Source organism: Stegostoma tigrinum, chromosome 10, assembly GCF_030684315.1.
Source record: "Stegostoma tigrinum isolate sSteTig4 chromosome 10, sSteTig4.hap1, whole genome shotgun sequence".
In the NCBI taxonomy this organism is placed as follows: Eukaryota; Metazoa; Chordata; class Chondrichthyes; order Orectolobiformes; family Stegostomatidae; genus Stegostoma; species Stegostoma tigrinum.
Window position 1 is genome coordinate 11458968 of NC_081363.1, and position 20827 is coordinate 11479794.

Consider the following 20827-nt stretch of genomic DNA (forward strand, 5'->3'; position numbering starts at 1 on the left):
GTACGGACGGCCAATTTTCCTTCTGTAAAGGGCATTAGTCAACCAGATGGGCTTTTCAATCGAGTCCACTCTGACCCTCCGAAGAGCATCCCACCCGGACCCACACCCATGTCCTGTCCTTGTAAACCTGCATTTCCCATGGCTAATCCATCTAACCTGCTCATTGCTCGACACTGTGGACAATTTAGCACGGCCAATCCACCTAACCTGCTCATTGATTTATTGATGGCATAGTTTGAAAGAGGAATGCTATCCATGAAACAGAGAGATGGTGGCATGTTGGTCATCTTAATGTCTTGGGAGCAAGTGTTCAAATACTACCATAATTACTGGTGGAATCGAGACTCAAATGATGAAGAAAGAATAAAAAGCTAGTCCTAGTGTTGGTGACTATAAAGCTATCTTTAATGTAAAAGCCCATCTGGTTGACTAATGCCCTTTACAGAAGGAAAATTGGCCGTCCGTACTTGGTCTGAACTACATGTAACCACATCCACAGCAAGTGACCTTTAGCTGCCCTCTGAAATGGCCCTAGGGCAATCAGGGGTGGCTGAATTATGCTTGCTTTGCCAGTAATGGCAGCACCCTCTGAAGGAAAACAAGTAACTCTTTACTGTTCTTTTCTGAACATGGAATCTAACACACAAGAACTGTCGCCTCTGTTTGTCACCTCAGCTGAAAGGCAGTATCTCTAACAGAACAGCATTCCAACTCGATGGGAAATATTAGCTGAGATGAATTTCCGCACCTGGGTTGAAGCCAGCAACTGTGACTCATTGAATGAGTCGGGATGACAAAGGTTGCTATTCTTGCCCCAGTGGGAAATGGAAGACATGGGCAGCGACATGAACCGGAAACCTGGCAGAATTGAACCGTTCCTTTGTGACGTTGCCAGCTGCCTACCTACGGGGACTGTTTCATGGAGAAGTAGCTGGGAAACTTTAGAATGTACAGAGAGAAGGAGAAAGGGAAAGAGAAAGACATACAAACATACAAATGAGGAGGAGGAATAGGCCATTCTACCCCTCGGTCCTGCTCTACCATTCAACAGGATTACTGCTGATACGATGGTGGCCTAAATTCCACATGATTGCCTGTCCCCAAAAACTTTTTTAGCCAAGAATCTCTCAGAGGTATTCAATGACCTGCCTTTACCACTCTCTGGTGAAGACAGCTCCACAGATTCATGAGTCTTTGAGAGGAAGGAAAACCTCCCTATCTCCATATTTAATGGGGTATTATGGACAAGAGTGACACCCTCAAAATATTTTAAGAAGGTAGCCCAGACCCGAACTTTTTCTATCTTAAATACAAATGTAAAGTACTATGTTCCAGGTGCGATTGGCCTGGTCAAACTACTCAACGTTAAGCAAAATATAATTTTTGTAAACAATATATTGAAAATACAACTAAAGAAAGAAAAAATTAGGGTAACCTAACTCTATTGCAAAACTTAACAGAATAATAGATATGCCAACTATTAACTGCTCCAATATGGCAACATCTCATAAACATACCCCTTGGCAAACAAAGCAAATTCCAAAATCAGATTTTCTCACAAGATACACGGTATCACAGTAAAAAGCGAAACTCCAGCTACTGCTGTAAGTGAGATAGGAGAAAACAATAGCTTCTGCTTTATCAAAACTCCAGGAAATTTTGCCGAAAGCAAAATCTGAGCAATTAAAAACAAAACTAGAAATCGTGGTCTGTGAGAGCTGGCCACACCCAGCCAAGCTGCTTCTATTGTTCCAACTTTAAAAATAAACCTCACAAGCTGCTTACGTTACTACGGACTACTCAATACTTCTTGTTCAAACTCTCTCTTAAAAGGAACCAGAATAAAATACACCTCTTGAAGCCACAGCATCATCACAGGGTGAGCCTCTTAATTTCCGTCTACCCCTCCCCCCCAACTATGAGTAAAACTAAAAGAAATGCAGATGCTATAAATCAGAGACAAAAACAGAAAATGCTGGAAAAGCTCAGTAGCTCTCGCAGGATCTGTGGATAGAAATCAGAGTTAACATTCTGATCGAGCGACTCCTTCCTCAGAGCCCCTTCCCCCAATTCAATCCCTCTTATAAGGTGAACTGCCCTTTCAGCACCCACCCTGTCATGTCCCCTTGGGATCTTCTATGTTTCAGCAAGCTAGGTGAATTGGCCATACTAAATTGCCCACAGTATTCAGGATGTTTAGATTAGGTGGGTTATAGGGGGATGGGTCCGGGTGGGATGCTCCAAGGGTCGATGTGGACTTGTTGGGCCGAAAGGCCTGTTTCCGCACTGTAGGGATTCTATGAACAATGAACAAAGACAACCTCTCTTTCTTCTTTTCTTTATTATTTCACGGGATGTAGGCGTCACTGACAAGGTCAACATTTGTTGTGGATCTCTAATTACCCTTGAACTGACTGGCTTGATAGGGTGACTTGAAAGGACAGTTAAAAGCCAACAACATTGCTGTTGGTCTGGAGTCACATGTAGGCCGACCACATGTAGGCAGGAGAGTTTCCTTCCCTTAAGGGCGTTGGCAAACCAGATGGATTCTCCAAACATTAACCAATAGCCGTCATGGTCACAACTCCCAAAACATTGCACAACTAATTCCACCAACAGCCAGAATGGGATTCAAAGCCATGTACCAGAGCATTGGTTCAGGCTATTGACACAGTAGCATTACCCATCATGCCACTGCCTCCACTTCTAAGCTCCAAAGGATATAGGCCCAACTAATCCTCATACTGCTCGGTGTGCTGTTAAAAAGGCTTACGGTGTGTTAGGTTTTATTGGGAGAGGGATTGAGTTCCGGAGCCGTGATGTCATGCTGCAACTGTACAAAACACTAGCGCGGCCTCATTTGGAATACTGCGTGCAGTTCTGGTTGCCCCATTACAGGAAGGATGTGGAAGCATTGGAAAAGGTACAGAGGATATTTACCAGGATGTTGCCTGGTCTGGAGCGCAGGCCCGATGAAGAAAGGCTGAGGGACTTGGGTCTGTTCTCATTGGAGAGAAGGAGGCTAAGAGGTGATTTAATAGAGACGTACAAGATGATCAGAGGATTAGATAGGGAGGACAGTGAGAGTCTTTCACCGAGGATGATGACTTCAACTTGTACAAGAGGGCATAGCTACAAATTGAGGGGTGATAGATTTAAGATAGATGTCAGAGGCAGGTTCTTTACTCAGAGAGTGGTAAGGGCATGGAATGCCCTGCCTGTCAAAGTAGTTAACTCAGCCACATTAGGGGCATTTAAACAGTCCTTGGATAAGCATATGGATGATGATGAGATAGTGTAGGGGGAGGGGTTTAGATTAGTTCACAGGCCGGCGCAACATCGAGGGCCGAAGGGCCTGTTCTGCACTGTATTGTTCTATGTTCTATGTTCATACGACAAGTCCTTCAGCCCCTTCAGGGATTGGTCAATGGTGCTGAGAGAGGCAGGGGCTCAGTTGGAAGAGGGTGAAAGGAAACTTTGAGGCAGTAGACTGAAGTTTGATGCCTGCAGAGGTCTGAGGTCTGAAGGATAATGCGGTGGTGGCTCGCGTGAAGCCTCACTGCACCAGAACATAATTAAGAAGTAAATCATTGAAAATAATTAGGAGGAATTCTGCGCAATAATTGAAAAGGATTCAAACAGTCAATCCAACAAAATCCTTGGGAGTGGTATCTGCTTTCTGGAGCTGGCACTTTTACAGCCATTTTAATTTAAGCCAATGCACCAGTAATAACTTTGAAATCTAATTTATAAAACAATGATGCAGGGTCCCAATAAATTCTCTTATCAGAGTCATGGCCCGAGAGACGGGGCTAGAAATGGGGCCCGCATAAAGAAGATTGGAGACAGAGCCACTGTGAACAGCAGTGAAAATAACAGCCAAGTCTAAAGGACAAAGCAGGAGTACAGCTCGATATCTGGATATAGGGGATATACAGTGAAAAGCAGGTGAAAGATCAGAAATGGGAGCACAAGCAAAAACCTGGAAATAGGGAAGGAGGAATAGTTGGTGGGTATAAAGGACATCAGGGAAGACCGATTATTGATATAAGACCTGGTGAGAAACGGCTTAAATAAAACAGACAACTTAGAAGGCACTGCTCCCAACATTAGCAGTAGTGCCAGAAAAACCGAGTTCCAGACAAAATCAATCAGAGATAGGTCAGTAACTGTACCAGGCAAAGGTAAAGTGCCAGCCAAGACACGTTAATTAATAAATGCAAAAACCTATTTGTTAATCAACATAACATCACCCATGTTCTGCATCATATGAAGTGGTATCCTTGCCAGCAATGAATCAAAATGATTGCGCAGCTGACTAGTAACCTTTGACCTCTGTAACAACCATGCTTGTGTTGTACTTTCTGCACTGGGATGCAATGGTGGAACCTGTGTTCCGTAATAATTATTCTTTCATTATTATTTTGCACACAGTGCCTGGTCAGAACAATGAATGTCTTCAATGCTAAATTACCCTGAGCTATATGAGCTGCTGAAATGTGTGTTCAGTCTGGTGCATCCAAGTCTGCAGTGAGTGAACTATTACAGCTCATGGGCCAATGACATACAAAAAAAAGACAAGATCGTTGCAGGAATGTCATCAGGGAATTGGGAGAATTCTTTGTTTAAATCAGGCAAATGAATGCAATCTGCCTCCTGTTTTTCCTCACACTCTACTGCAGGCACTGGCCTGTACTGGACAATGATTGCCTCCAGTGGGATCTCGTCCCACGCTGCTTTGAGAAATTCTGCGCTAATCATTCCTTGGACTGCTACAACTATGTCTATGAAATGTGTTTCTCTCACATACTCTTTCATGAGTCTTTTAAGGGATCTTTCCGCTCTTGGATTTCGAGAATATTAAATGTCTTCATTTGGCTCTTAGAATGTTTACGCATTCTCCCCGTGTCTGTGTGGGTTTCCTCCAGGTGCTCCAGTTTTCTCCCCCAATCCCAAGTTGTGCAGGTTAGGTGGATTGGCCATAGTGTCCAGTGATGTGTAGGCTATCTGGATTAGCCATGGGAAATGCAGAGGTATGGTAAGGGAGCTGGTCTGCTTGGAATGCTCTTTGGAAGGTTGTGTGCACTCGAGGGGCCAAATGGCCTTGTTCCACATTGTGGGGAATCAATGAACTAATTTATACAGATCACTAGTGCTGTGACATTTTTCTCTTAAAGTCTCCAGTACAAGCTTATTTCTCTCTGCTTTGTGCTTTGCTGATGACAGAGTAGTGTAATAATCACAAACATCTTTACATCCCATTATACTACAGCATTCTCTCCAGTGGACACTGATATGTCCTGGGCAATCATCCCTTGCTCTCCAGTAAAGGCTAAGAGCAGTGAGGTTTACTGGTGGAAATTATCAGGGCAGCAGTCAAAGAAAGAAGATATTCCAGCCATGATCATATTGAATGGTGGAGTGGGCTGAAAGGACTGAAAGTTTTACACCCCGCTCCTATTTTCTATGTTTCTTTTAGAATATAGAACTTGGAATAGTACAGCACAGTACAGGCCCTTCGGCCCACAATGTTGTGCCGAACTTTCACCCGAAACCTAAGGTCTATCTAACATCCACCCCTACCTTATTCTATCATCCATATGCCTATCTAATAGCCACTCAAATGCCCCTAATGAGGCCGACTCCACTACCCTCTCCAGCAATGCATTCCACGCCCCGACAACTCTCTGAGTGAAGAACCTACCTGTGACGGCTCCCCTATATCTACCTCCACTCACTTTAAAACTATGCCCCCTCATAATAGCTGCCTCTACCCGAGGAAATAATCTCTGCTGTCCACTCTATCAACACCTCTCTGTGGCTTTTGTTTGGGATGTAACAAGAGTTGGAGGCTGATCTCAGTTCAATCCAATGGTAAGGAACCTTAATGGCCAAAAAACTCTTGCATCCGTGCGTTCTTATATAAACTGGCTTGGAGGAGATAACTGGATATATTTTCAAAGAGAAGTGGAAAAACATGTTGAAGATATTGATCCATGAGTAGACATTTTGGGCATAATGACATCTTCAGATCCTAAAAAATTCTTATGTTCTTATTCCTAATTTACTTCACTCAACAAGCCAATACCTGGTAATTAGTTACAGCTAAGCATGATTAGAAACTGCAAGAAGCTGGCACAATGTTTTCTCAGAAGGGTCAACAGAATGTATCTCTTACCTATAAATAGCCAAATATTCTTGTTATAAATTGAACAGAAGCTGCGAGTAGAGAAGATTGGGTTTGGCATTCTATAATTCTCCACGAATTCAAGTTTTAAACTTGTTCTGCACATTTAAGCAGAGCACAAACATTTGGCAAAGTGTGAAGAACTCAACAACAGAGAATTACTCCCAGTTATGAAGCTTCAGTCAATTAAAACTAAAATAAAACCTGATGGTTCTATTGGAATGTGGAATGATTGAGCTTCTGCTCTCTGCCCAGTGTCACCTTTGAATGTCCACTGTTTGTATAGGGATGGCCAGGGTTTATAGCTGTCTTGTTGCCAGCCCATGGCATGAACCACAGTTTGGGAACAGCTCCACTCTATACTGCTTCCAGGAGATTTCCAAACTCTTACTCAGTTCTTCATTCACTATCTCAGCATCCTTCACTGAATATTCCAAGACACCTCATCGGGGATCTACATTGCACAGTGCAAAAGTTACAGCAATCCAACATTACTTTGTGGTTATGAGACCACAAGACCATAAGATACAGGCATGGGGTGGAGGTGTTGGTGACTTCACCTGATGAAGGAGCAGTGCTCAAAAAGCTTGTGATTTCAGATGAACCTGTTGGACTACAACTTGATGAGATAATGGGAACTGCAGATGCTGGAGAATTCCAAGATAATAAAATGTGAGGCTGGATGAACATAGCAGGCCAAGCAGCATCTCAGGAGCACATCCTCTCTGATGAAGGGTCTAGGCCCGAAACGTCAGCTTTTGTGCTTTTGAGATGCTGCTTGGCCTGCTGTGTTCATCCAGCCTCACATTTTATTATCTTGGACTACAACTTGATGTTGTGTCACTTATGAAGTGGGAGCAGAGTTAGGCCCACTGAGTCTGCCTGCTATTTTATTGTGGCTGAGATGAGGAACATAGCGATGTTTGTGAGACATAATGCTAAATTGCCTGCAGTGTCCAGCCAAGATCATAATGAATGGTGAAGCAGGCTGAAAGACCTACACCCTACTCCTGTTTTCTATGTTTCTATTGTGATGAGGTTTTTGTTTTGTGACGAAAACTCCATAATGATATTATCTTTGAGTCTCTATGTACAAATTTAGAACAATTAGAATTTCAAGCTCTTAAAAAATTTTGTCACCAATGCAAGGCATAGTCACAGAAGGGGCTCTAGATTATTTAATCATGTACATTAATCAAATGTATACCAGATCTTGTTTACTTATTACCAGTATGCTCACTGACAGAATACCCTTGTTGCCACTGACAATTTGATTTTAAAATTTTCTCTTTCTGTTCAAATCCTTCCATACGTCCTTTCTATCTTTGTAATCTTCTTCAGCTTCACAACTTGCCGAGATTCCTGTGTTTCACTAATCTTAACCTCTCTTGCCATACACGAAGAGTGGCTACAATTCCAAGTCAGCTGTTTGGAAATTGACAGTGATGGCCCCAGGAATGAAATGATTAACATATGAGAAACATTTTTACAGTCATCAGAAGACTCTTATTTCTAGATTATTATTAAATTCAAATTCCACCATCTGCCATGGCATGATTCAGGTCTCCAGATCATTACTGGGGTTTCTGTATTAATATTTTAGTGGTAATACCACTAAACCATTGCCTACCCTCTGCAATTCAAAGTCATATCGTAGAACCCCTACTGTGTGGAAACAGGCTATTCAGCCCAACAAGTCCACACCAGCCCTCTGAAAAGCATCCCACCCAGGACCCTACCCTTTCCCTGTAACCCAGCATTTCCCTAACGTCTAATCCACATACCCCTGAACACTACAGGCAATTTACCATGACCAAAATCTACTCAGCCTGCACATCTTTGAACTGTGGGAGGAAACTGGAGCACCCAGAGGAAGCCCATACAGACAGAGGGAGAATGTGGCAAACTTCACACAGACAGGCGCCTGAGGGTGGAATCAAACCTGGGTTCCTGGTGTTGTAAGGCTGAAGTGCTAATCACTGAGACACCCAGTCATTCACTGATTTAGGACTGTATCGCTGTTCCTTCAGTGTTGCTGGGTCAAAATCCGGGGCTGTTTCCATTGAACAGCATTGTTAGTGTCAGTATATCACATGGACTGCATTGATGGAAGAAGATGGATCCCCAGCATCTTCTCCTGGGTAATGAGGACGGGGGATATCGACTCTGGCCTAGCCAGCGGCAACCAATCCTGTGGACATGTTTTGGAAAAGAGCTGAAATGCATAGAATGTTATTTCTTTATAAATCATAAACTGTTGATTTCAAATGGGTGGATGATCACTTTTAAGTCAAAGCAATGGGATTCTCCAGCTGAATGTGTTAACCAATCAGTTCTAAACTACACACAATTCCTACCACACCAATGGCAGATGGGATTCAGACCCATTGGATTCAGTTCAAAATTGTCCAGGCTCATCAGTTATGTAGTATCCTCCAGTGTTCTTTAATTCAGGCTATTTCATACAACCGAGTAATGGATTGACTTTGTGCCAATTAATTCTTGTGATAAATGTCCTGTCTCCCCACTGCTTCCCACTCATACAAAAGCCTAATTCATTGTCTAGCTTCTTGCCAATTAGTGGATGATTCTTTTGTCAAGTCAGAAGAAGAATCTGGAACATCAAAAAAAATGGCATCACCTTGTGGCTGAATCCATACTGGAAACCAAAGAGAAATGGTAAGGTGTTCATCCACTCAAACAAAGCAGCTCTTTATAAAGGAGAGGAACACATCAGATGAGCTTCATGATTTTCTGTATGTTAGCTCATGCAACATATCCCACAAAGAGTCGGGGTGGAGCTTGCACTGAATCAGATATCTGGATATGGACGAAATACTGGCAAACGAGACTGGATTGATTGAGGATATGTTGTCGGCATGGACGAGTTGGACAAAAGGGCCTGCTTCCGTGCTGTACAACTCTATGACTCCACAATTCTATGACTCTATGACTGAATTTAAGATGGAGATCTCCTATAATAGAGCACCACATGTTGTGACACCATCTAGCTGTCTTAATAGTTACAGCGCCTTTCTGTGTGATAATACTACATGTTACTTTTAACACTGGCAACAATATAAAGATTGGATTTGTTCCCTGTCAAACGCTACATTGGAAGCAAAATCAGATGAGTGCATCTGTCTCATCGTCCGTAACATCATACGCTTCCTTTTTTAATTCATTCAAGGATGTGGGTGTCACTGGCTCAGCCTGCATTTTTTTGCCCATCCCTAATTGCTAAGGGCAGTTAAGGGGCAACTAAATCGCTGTGGGTCTATCATCTCATGTAATCCAGAGAGTTCATTTCATGATTTCCTTCCTGAAAGAACATTTGTGAACCAGATGGGTTTTTGCAACAGTGACTCAGTTGCCATGGCGCTTCCTTAATACTGAATTCAAATTTCACCACCTGCCATGGTGAGATTTGAACCCATGCCCCCAAAAACACTGACCTGGGGGTTCTGGAGTGCTAGTCCAGTGACATTATCACCAACTACCTTTGCTCTGAAACACACTTTTACAGTGCCAACAACAAATAGGCATCCAGGATGCAGCTTTTCATTTGCTGCATCTGCTTGAACTTTAAACTTGTTATGGAGGCCCCTACATTTTACCATTGCTGCTACCACAAACCAGGGACGTGATGGCCAAGTGGTATTATCACTGCACTGTTAATCCAGAGACTCAGGTAGCGTCCTGGGGACTTGGGTTCAAATCCCACCACAGCAGCTGCTACTGTTTGAACTTTTAAAACTGATCTAGAATCTGGGTCTGATGATGACCACAAATCAATTGCTGATGAAAAACCCATCTGGTTCTTCAGGGAAGGAAACCGCCACCCTTACCTGGTTTGGCCCACATGTAACTCCATACCACACCGCACTGTTGACTCTTTAACTGTCCTCTTGGCAATTAGGGATGGGCAGTAAATGTGTAAAAAGAGCCCTGCTGCACCTCATTCTCCTTCATTGGTTTCACTCCACTACCCTGAGTCAGCTAAGACACCTTACTGAGTAGCTCAGAGATAGTAAGAACTGCCGATGCCGGAGTCAGAGATAACACTGTGTGGAGCTGCAGGAACAAAGCAGGCCAGGCAGCATCAGAGGAGCAAGAAAGCTGACGTTTCAGGTCAGGACCCTTCTTCTGAAAAAGTAGCTCCCCATCTTAGCATTGTGCTGTGATATATAAGCACTGACACTGAGATTGTCATTATCTCCAGTCATAAAGTCAGTTGGGAGGAGGGTTAGTACCATGGTAATGCTAGCGTTGTCAAAACAAGAATATTGAATCTGGAAAGTGTTGGGTATGGACTTTTATGTCACTATCTTCGAAAAAGGTTCAGGAAATATTTAGGAGGGCAGTCATCGTGTTTTCATTTGTTAGCTTCACATTGGTGAGGAAACGCAGTGATATAGGAGTATTACATTCATTGCATGTGCCATGCCTCAATTTACTACATGCCGGCACAGTGTGAGACTAATGAGAATCTTCACTCGTCTTTAACCCTGCTTTATTGCCTTCTGAACAGTCAGTAGCTTCAGCAGCCCAGTGCAGCCCAATGCACTCAATGGAGCTGAGCAGCCCTGTCTCACGTTCTCCTAAGGAAAATGAGCTTGGCAGAGAAATTTTCATGGCCCGTTTCCATGTTCCTTCATATCCTGTAATTCTCAATTCTATCTAATGGTGTTATTATTCCATCTCATTCGGCAACCCGTCCGTGGAGATAGGACAGTCGATTATTTTCCCTTTGCTTCTCCTTTCTTTCTCCCTTTATACCCTGCCAATTCAGCCTTAAGCTGTTGGCATTCAATTCTTTCCAACTGCAACATAATACATGCAATTTAACTTACTGGCAGTCTGCCTCAGTATTATGTATGTACGAATGCTCAGCACGGCTCAGTTTGAGTTTTAAGAGTAATTGCCATTTCTTGCTACAAGTTCCCATGGCAAAGTTAGCTGAGTGTTGTATTTAATTACCTACCTGACAGCGCATGCTTCAGCCATTACCCAGCATTTGATGTGGCCCAGGCTCACACTGAAATACACGTGTGCCCATTTGGTTATCAGTTGCAACAGAGGTTTGAACAGAAGACCGTAGGATCTTTAGGATTTCTTCATGTTTCAAAAAGTTTGAATTTAAATTAAATAAACAGACTCTGTGTGCCTATTTTCCCCTGCCAAAGATAAAAGATCTCATGCCAATATCTTGAAGAACAAAAAGGGAATTAGCACTCTTCTGTCCTGGGCCAATATTGACTTCGCAACTAACAGATTGCCTGGTCACCATCCCTTTCTGTTTTGGGAGCTCATGTTGAACGAATAGGATTGCACATTGATGGTCAACATCCTGGGGATTACCACAGACCAGGAACTGTCCTAGGCTAGCCAAATAAATGCTGTAGCTGCAAGATCAGGTCAGAATTCTTCCATGGATAACTCACCTCTTGACTCTTCAAAGCCTGTCCACCATTTAGAAAGCACAAGTCAGGAGTGTGATGGAATACCCCCTCCTTGCCTGGATGGGTAGAGCGCCAACAACACTGAAGAAGCTTGTCACCAACCAGGACAAAGCAGCCCACTTGATTGGCAATACATCCACAAGCATCCACTCCCTTCACCAACACTCAGTAGCTGCAGTGTGTACTACCTACAAGACACGCTGCAGAAATTCATCAAAGACAGCCCCTTCCAAACCAACGATCACTTCCATCTAGAAGGATAACGGCAGCAGATACATGGAAACATCACTACCTCCAAGTTTTCCTCTAATCCACTCACCATCCTTACTTGGAAATGTGCCTACAGTATAATTGGGTTAAAATCCTGGAACTCCCTCACTCTAAGTACTCGTCCAAATAGTCTGCAGTGGTTCAAGAAGGCAGCTAAGAATCACCTTCTCAAAGGCAACTAGGGCTGGGCAATAAACGCTAGCCCGGTCAGCAACACCCACATACCATGGCAGAGTAAGAAAAGAATGAAACAACACTTCCGAATGTACTGAATTGGTTGAGAAACATTTTGGTATGCCCTGACATCATGGAAAGAGGGAGAAGTGGAAATTGATGTTTGCACCAAGACACCATAAAATACTTGTAAATCTCTGAATGTCTTTTTTGCTGTCGATTCAACAAAGGGGTGTTTGTCTCTGAATTGGGGTGCACCTCACTGTAACTACCTCACACCCTCATCCCAAGGATTGTTCCACATGTCCATTTGGCAGTATCCTCCTTATTTACACCCATTAAGATATGACCGGGCAGTCCCCAAATAGGTGATTTTTGACTCCCAATTCAAATCAATTCTAGTTCATCTCTGACACCTTAATAAAAAACACAAGATGTTGGAGAAACTCACCAGGTCTGGCAGAGCAGAGTTAACATTAAACAAAGTTAATGCTTTGAGTCAAACCAGACGCAAAACGTGAACTCTGTTACCCTCTCCATCAATGCTGCCAGACCTACAGAGTTGCCCCAGTGCTTTCAGTGTTCATTTCAGTTCTGCCGCATCTGCAGTAATTTGCTTTTGTTCCAACATTTTAATGACTAGGAAACAAAAGTATGGGAAGAAATGTATGTTTTTATTGTCTCGATGAAATGATCAAGTGCTGCTCAAAATAATGTCCCAGGGATTAATTTTAATTCTGAGACACACCAGGTCAACTCTGAAACATTGGTAATCCCCTGACAATAGGATTTTAAAAGCCTGTTAATTTGTATTGAAAGTACAGTGTTATGAATAAACACACTTCTTAAAACTGAAGAAATGACAGCACTTCTTTCTACTTTGCAAATTTGCACGAGAATTTTTTTTTTCCCTGACTGGATTGATGGCGTTAAACTTTCATGAGTCCACATTCACATACAGTCCTGGTTAGCACACTCTAGGAAAGATGTGGAGGCTTTGGAGAGTTTACCAGGATGCTACCTTGATTGGAGCATATCAGTTGTAAGGAGAGGTTGGACAAATTTGGATTGTTTTTGCTGGAGCATCGGGGGCTGAGGAGAATGCTGACAGAAGTATATAAAATTACAAGAGGTATGAACAGGATGGATGATCAGAGTCTTTTTCCAACAGTGGAAATGTCAAATACTAGGGGCATAGGTTTAAGGTGAGAAGGGGGCAAGTTTAAAGACGATGTGTAAGAAAAATATTTTACACAGAGGTTAGTAGGTGCCTGCAGCCAGGGGAGGTGGTGGAAGCAGATACAATAGCAAAGCTTAAGAGGAATTTAGATAGATACATGCTGGACCATGTACAGGCTGCTGGGATGAGTTTAAAATGGCATCACGGTCAGCACAGACATGGTGGGGTAAAGGGCCGGTTCCTGTGCTGTACTGTTCAATGTTTCATTAAACCCTCATTGCTTGTTCTAAACTTAACAATCATTAACAGGCTGCAACAAAATGTAGGTCATTCTATGCATGGTCACATCTGAGGGACTGGGACAGCTGAAGCTTGAACTTTTGATGTTATTCAATGATATTAAGTGCTCTCCAACGCACCTTTCTATTTGTAAACCTAATAACGTACTTTACCTTGTTCTCTAATTCAGACAATTTCAGAACACTGAGTAATGAATTGACTTTATGTCAATTTATTCTTATAATAGATGTCCTGTCTCTCCACTGCTTCCCACTCACATCAATGCCTAATGCCCTGTCTCGACTCCTGTTAATTAGCAGATGCTTCTTTTATGAAGAAACCAGAACTGATTTGTAAGAACACACAGGAAAAATCTGGGATGTATTTCCTACACTTTGATAATTAGGGAAAGGAACTGAGCAAGATCTTAACAACCACGATCAAAACAACTATTAATGCAAAATGTACTCCATAACAAAGGAGGATAATAATCAGCACTCTTTCCTCTCCCCGCTCCTTGCTCTCCCCTCTCTGTCACTCTCCCCTCTCCACTCTCTCCTCCCCACTCTCCCGTGTCTATCACTCTACCCTCTCAGACATTCAATCCTCTCTGTCACACTCCCCTCCCCGCCCTCCCCTCCTTGCTCTCCCCTCCCTGTTGTTCTCCCGTACCCACTCTCCCCTCCCCGCTGTCCCCTCTCTGTCACTCTCTCCTTCTCACTTTCCTATATTGCTAACCCTTCCCTGCTCTCCTGTCCCTGTCTTACGTTTACTGCTCTGCTCTCTCTGTCGTTTTCCCCTCTCTGCTCTCCCCTCCCTGCTCTCCCCTCTCTGTCATTCTCCCCTCTCCACTCTCCCCTCTCTATTGCTAACTCCTTCCTGCTCTTCAGTCCCTGCCCTACCTTCACTGCTCTCCTCACTCTGTTGCTTTCCCCTCCCCGCTCTGTCCTCCCTGCCCTCCTCTCCCCGATCTCTCCTCCGTGTCCCCCTCCCTACCCTCCCTTCACCATTCTCCCCTCCATGCCTCTCTCCTTTCTCTGCTGCCCAGAGTTCCTGTTCCTTCTCAAGCAGGAATGTAACTTCCACTACATTCTCCTCATCCAAGATCAGCCAGCCTGGTGTGAACCAGCAAATTGTCTCAGTGTAGAAAATGAACCCACAGCAAAGTAAAACAAGCAGGTGCCTTTACCACCAACAGGTCAGTTCTGTGCGCCTGCTGGGATATACGAATCAAACTCACTCAATTCCTCTAGATTTACCAGCTTCCTGTGAACAGCAAGATTCAAGAAAGTGAGAAACACATGAATGCACCATTTTCTGTTATCATTCATTCATGGGAAGAGGGCATCACTAGCCAAGCCAGCATTTATTGCCCAGAGGACAGTCAAGAATCAACCATTTTGCTGTGGGTCTGGAGTCACCTGTGGGCCAGAATAGGTAAGGATGGCAGTTTCCTTCCCTAATGGACTTAAGTGAACCAGAGATGTTTTTTCTCCCCAACAACACTTTCATGGTCATTATTAGACTCTTAATTCCATACTTTTATTAAATTCAAATTCAACCATCTGCCACAGTGGGAGTTGAACCCAAAACCCCAGAACATTACGTGGGTCACTGGGTTAACAATCCAGCGATAATACCACTCAGCCATTGCCTCCCCATACTTGAAACATTATTCCAAATGAGAAATTATCATATGGTCGGAGGAAATATTCACTTCTGACTACGAGAAGTCAAAAACACTCAACTTGTGGTGGAATTCGGTTTACTGTGCCAGCTTCTTAATCTGTTCAGCTTTCGTTTCATAGAAACTTGGAAAATAGGTGTAAGAGTAGGCCTTTCGGCCCATCGAGCCTGCACCACTATTCAACATGATCACGGATGAAAATGTAATTTCAGTATCTCTCTCTCACTTTCTCTCAATACCCCCTTGATCCCTTTAATGCAAGGGCCACGTCCAGCTTCCTCTTGAATATGTTGAATGAACTGGCCCCAACAGCTTCCTGTGGGAGACACTTCCACAGGTTCACAATCTCTGAGTGAAGGAATTCTTCCTCATCTCAGTCCTGAAGGGCTTATCCCTTATTCTTCGACTGTGACCCCCTGCTCTGGACTTCTCCAACATCAGGAACATCCTTCCAGCATCTACCTTATTTATCCCTCAACCTTTCCATGTCCAATCTCCAGATTACAATTTCTGCCCATCACAACCTCTCTTCCAACAGCGTATCATAGAATCCTACAGTGCAGGAAGAGGCCATTCAGTTCATTGAGAGTACACTGATCTTGTGAAGGGCATACCACCCAAACGCAGCCCCCCACCCCATCATTGTAACCCTGTATTTCCCATGGTTCAACCACCTAGCCTGCACATCCCTGGACATGATGGGCAATTTCCCATGGACAATTCACCTAACTCATACACCTTCGGACTGTGGGAGGAAACCAGAGCACCTGGAGGAAACCCACGCAGACACAGGGAGAATGTGCAGACTCCCACAGTCAGAGGCTAGAATCGAGCCCAGAGGCCTAGCGTTTGTGAGGCAGCAGTGATAACAACTGTGCCATCTCAAAGTGTCTCAAAGCACTTTGAATTTTAACAAAATTGAGTGGAAAACCATAAACTGCTTCAAATACAGTGTAGACCAAGTGAAACACTCCTGGACTACAAACAAGGTGAAGGTTTGCTGTTGCAGATTCAACATTTGCATGCAAAGATGTACAATGACAGCTTATTCGACGCGAGATGCAGTTTGTCCTGATAACATCAAAAGCATTACAAGAGCTGCCCCGGCGATGATGTGCATGTTTTAGACAGCCACACAGCTGATGCTGCCTGTAGGGAAGAATAAAGCAAATTCTTTTATAAAACATGCTTGGCATTGATTGTCACATCCCAGGCAGCTGGCTCCATGAAGTTCTGGATGTTCCAGCACATGGAACAATTCACAATTTGTTACTGGTCTGTCAAGACAAACAGTCAAAAAGAAAAATCATGCACGTTCTCGTGTGAAGAGATTCCTCTCATACTCACTTCCACTCAGTGATCCCCTGAAATGTAACCTTGTTGTAACAACGTTCCAAGAGGCACATGAATGAAACTTAGCCCAGTGATGGACTATTATTGGGACTGCCTTACACATAAGGTAAGGGGCCAACCCACTGTCTTCCTCTGCAAACGGCCCAGGTGACATTAAATATCACACCGCAGTCTTCAAAGAGAAAGGAATTTTCAAAACTGCTTTGCCAGGTATTCTCTCAATTAGAACCACCTTTGTGCAGATTAATGAGTCATTCATGTTTTGTAAAATTCAGGCATATGATGAGAAGGTCACTCTTGATTTGTTGAGCATCCCTAATTGCCCAAAGGGCACTCAAGAATGAATCACATTGCCGTGTGCTTTGAGTCACATGTAGGCCAGACCAGGTAAGGGCAGCAGATTGCTCCCCTAAAGGACATTAGTGAAGCAGATGGGATTTTTCTCATGACAATTTGTCTAATGACATGGTCATCACCAGACTCTTAATTCCAGATTTTCTTTTTAGTTGAATTTAAATTCCACTATCTGCCATGGCAGGATTTGAACACTAGCCCACAGAACATTACCTGGGTCATTGGACTAATAGCCTGGAGGCAAATACAGCTGGGTCATTTCCTGTGACTGCTTTTAATGGGATTGCATCGCACACGTACGAGATGGCACATTATTATAATTATTTCAACACAATGCAATGCCCTCGAATCACTTTGGTGGTGTTTCAGCAAGGTGTGACAAGGCGCTATACAAATGTACTGCCTTCCATGACTCACTTCATGAAATGAACTGCTGTCACTTTCTTGACCGTAATTATCCGAGGGTTCTTTGCTGCACCATTTGGAACTTGCCTTTTTGGAAGGGTCAGGAAGGTTTAATAAGCCTCCATATTTAAAAGCTCACCCACCTTCCTGAACAGAGGGAGAGCAAGCCTTCCCTCTGGGCTCCCTGGGAAAAGTCACAAAAGACAAATGCATGGCAGGCTTCGCGCACATTTTGGGGAGGCGCAGCAGAGGGTGATAGGGAAACTGTTACCCTCAGTGTCCTGGAATGGCCTTTCTTGGCGTGCGGTTCTGGAGCAATTAGAACAGTGAGATCACTGACAAGGTCAGTATTTATTGGCCATCTCTTGGTTTACGGGACCCTTTCAGAAGGGATGGTATCATATGTAGGCTTTGACAAGGTGCACTAAACAGCAGAGTTATACCTCAGCCTAAGTGCTTGCCACAGTATCAGGTTGTATCTTGATGCTTAAATATATATAAAACAGCGTAACAACCTCAGTTGTCAGTCAGTGATGTTAATAGTCATGTTTGCAATTGGTTTTAAGGGACATGTTGTCTGTATTCAAGGTGAAAATTTCTCAGGACCAATCAAGACAACATTTGTATCAACTACACAGTCTAAAGTCGTTTGTAAATCGGTCTACAGTAAATTGAAGATCTTACGTCTGTGTACATTTCCTGTCAACTTTTTATTCTGGATTTATTAAATGAATATTAATTCTACCAGCTCCTATAGGAGGAATTGAACCCATATCTCCAGAGCATTAGCCTTGGATAAGAAGTTGACAGGAAATGTACACAGACGTAAGATCTTCAATTTACTGTAGACCGATTTACAAATGACTTTAGACTGTGTAGTTGATACAAATGTTGTCCTGATTGGTCCTGAGAAATTTTCACCTAGAATACAAACAACATGTCCCTTAAAACCATGGAGCAATTAGAATGGTGTCGCAGCTAGCACCATCCACCGTTATCGTCAGACAATGATGGCAAAAGGCTACAAGTTGTAATGGATGTCTATGGTTTTTGGTATTGAGCAGCGAACTTCCACCAGGGAATTTGCTAAGCACTTGAACAGGGAACAATTAACAGGGATACAGTGAACGAACAGTCAAAGGGAGACTCGATTAGATATTTGTTTCAGAGCTTGTACCACAACGATGGACAAGTGGTCTCACTTTTGCTGTATGATTCAACGAGAATAAGATGAATGTTCAAAGCACTTTCTACACCAATAGTTATGAATTGTTTATTCATTAATCTTCTTTGCATATTGGGCTGAACCCAACATTAGGCAGATTTGTCATTAGCAGTTAGCTCTGAGTGGCAATTCCTTAATTTGCATTAGTACGACACTCAAACTGCAGTCATGTTCTCAATGAAATCACTAAAAGCTAATTTTGAATAATACAATTATCACTCAAAAGGAGAGACAGTTTCCTACTGCTTTTTTATGTCAAAAACATTTGAGAAGTGGAGATAGCTCTCCAGTCAACCTGGAAAATGGACAATCACCCAGTACTGGGCTAAGTTCTTTAACAAGGTGCACTAAACAGCAGAGTTATAGCCCAGTAGGTAATGTCACGAGCAACCAAAGCTAATGCTCTGGAGATATGGGTTCAATTTCTCCCATGGGAGCTGGTACAATTATTATTCAATTAATTAATCTGGAATAAGTATTCAACACGAAATATACACAGATTTAAGATCTTCAATTTACTGTAGACCGATTTACAAATGACTTTGGACTGTGTAGTTGATACAAATGTTGTCTTGATTGGTCCTGTGACATTTTCAACTTGAATACAGACAACATGTCTCTTAAAACCAGTTGCAAACATGACTATTGACATCACTGACTGACAACTGAGGACGTTATGGTGTTTCACATATATATATTTAAGCATCAAGATACAACCTGATACTGTGGCAAGCAATTAGGCTGAGGTATAACTCTGCTGTTCAGTGCATCTTGTCAAAGAACCTAGCTCTCCAGTGACCATGACAACTATTATTGAGTGTAGAAAAGTGTCTTGCTTACTTGCACCCATGAGGGAAGGAAATCTGCTGTCATTACCCAGTTCAGGCTACGTATGATACCATCCCTTCTGAAAGGGTCCAGTAAACCACTCAGTCCAAGGGTAGCTAGAGATGGCCAATAAATACTCACCTTGTCAGTGATCTCCCCATCCGATAACGGAATAAAAAGAAGTTCACAAATTGCTTACACTGGCTTGTGTTAAACATCTGTGACTTTTGAAAACCTGGTCAAGCTTGAAAGCTGGAATGGGCCAACATTAACTTTGTTTTAAAAGAAGAGCTGAAAACTAAGAACAACAGACATAGGGCAGCACAATGGTTAGCACTGCTGTCTCACGGTGCCAGGGACCCAGGTAGCTGTCTGTGTGGAATTTGCATATTCTCCCCAATTCTGTGTTGGTTTCGTCCAGGTGCTGTGTTTACCTCCCATGGACCAAGGGAGTACAGGTTATCCATAGTGCCCATCGATATGCAGGTTAGGCAGGTTAGCCATGAGAAATGCAGGGTCACACGAATAGGGTGGGTCTGCATGGGATGATCTTCAGAGGGTCATTGTGGACTTGATGGGCCAAGTGGCCTGTTTCCACACTGTAGGAATTCTATGAAATGAACCTACTGGGATAAGAAGTCATTTTAACTTTCATTTCAATAAAAGCCTTCTGATTGGAAAGCAGGGAACCGAGTGATAAATTGAATGATCAGCCAATGTCATAATGAATGGCAGAGCTCGTTGCAGGGCTAAATGGCCTACTCATAGTCATAGTGTAATACAGCAAGAAAACAGGCCCTTCGGCCCAAGCTGGTCCATGCTGCCCACTCAGCTTGTTCCAATTGCCTGCCTTTAGTCCATATCCCTCTGAACCCTTCTCATCCATGTATCTATCCAAATTTTTTTTTAGATATTGTTATTGTACCTGCCTCAACCAGTTTCTCCGGGAGCCCATTCCATATACACACCACACTCTGTCTGAAGAAGTTGCCTCCAAGGTCCTTCTTAAATCTTTGCCCCCTCAACTTAAACCTACACCCTCCAGTTTTCAATTCCCCATCCCTGGGTAAAAGACTATATAAATTCATCCAATCTATGCCCCCCATGATTTTATACACCTCAACAAGGTCACTTCTCATTCTCCTATGTTCCAAGGAATAAATTCCTATCCTGGCCAACCTCTCCCTATAACTCAGGCCAACTGGTCCAGGCAACATCCTCGTAAATCTTCTTTGGACACTTGCCAGTTTAACTATGTCTTTCCTATAACAAGGTGACCAAAAATATGCACAATACTCCAAGTGCAGCCTCACCACTGACTTATACAACTGTAACATAACGTCCCAACTCCTATACTCAATGCCTCGACCGATGAAGGCCAGCATGCTAAATGCCTTCTTCACCACCCTGTCTACTTGTGACG

General features: G+C 43.2%; 1 protein-coding gene across 28 annotated transcripts in view; it reads right to left on the reverse strand.

The window, feature by feature from the left end:
• nrxn3a (neurexin 3a) overlaps nt 1-20827 on the reverse strand; it is a 2036587-nt gene that overhangs the window by 792027 nt on the left and 1223733 nt on the right. The window lies entirely within an intron of this gene.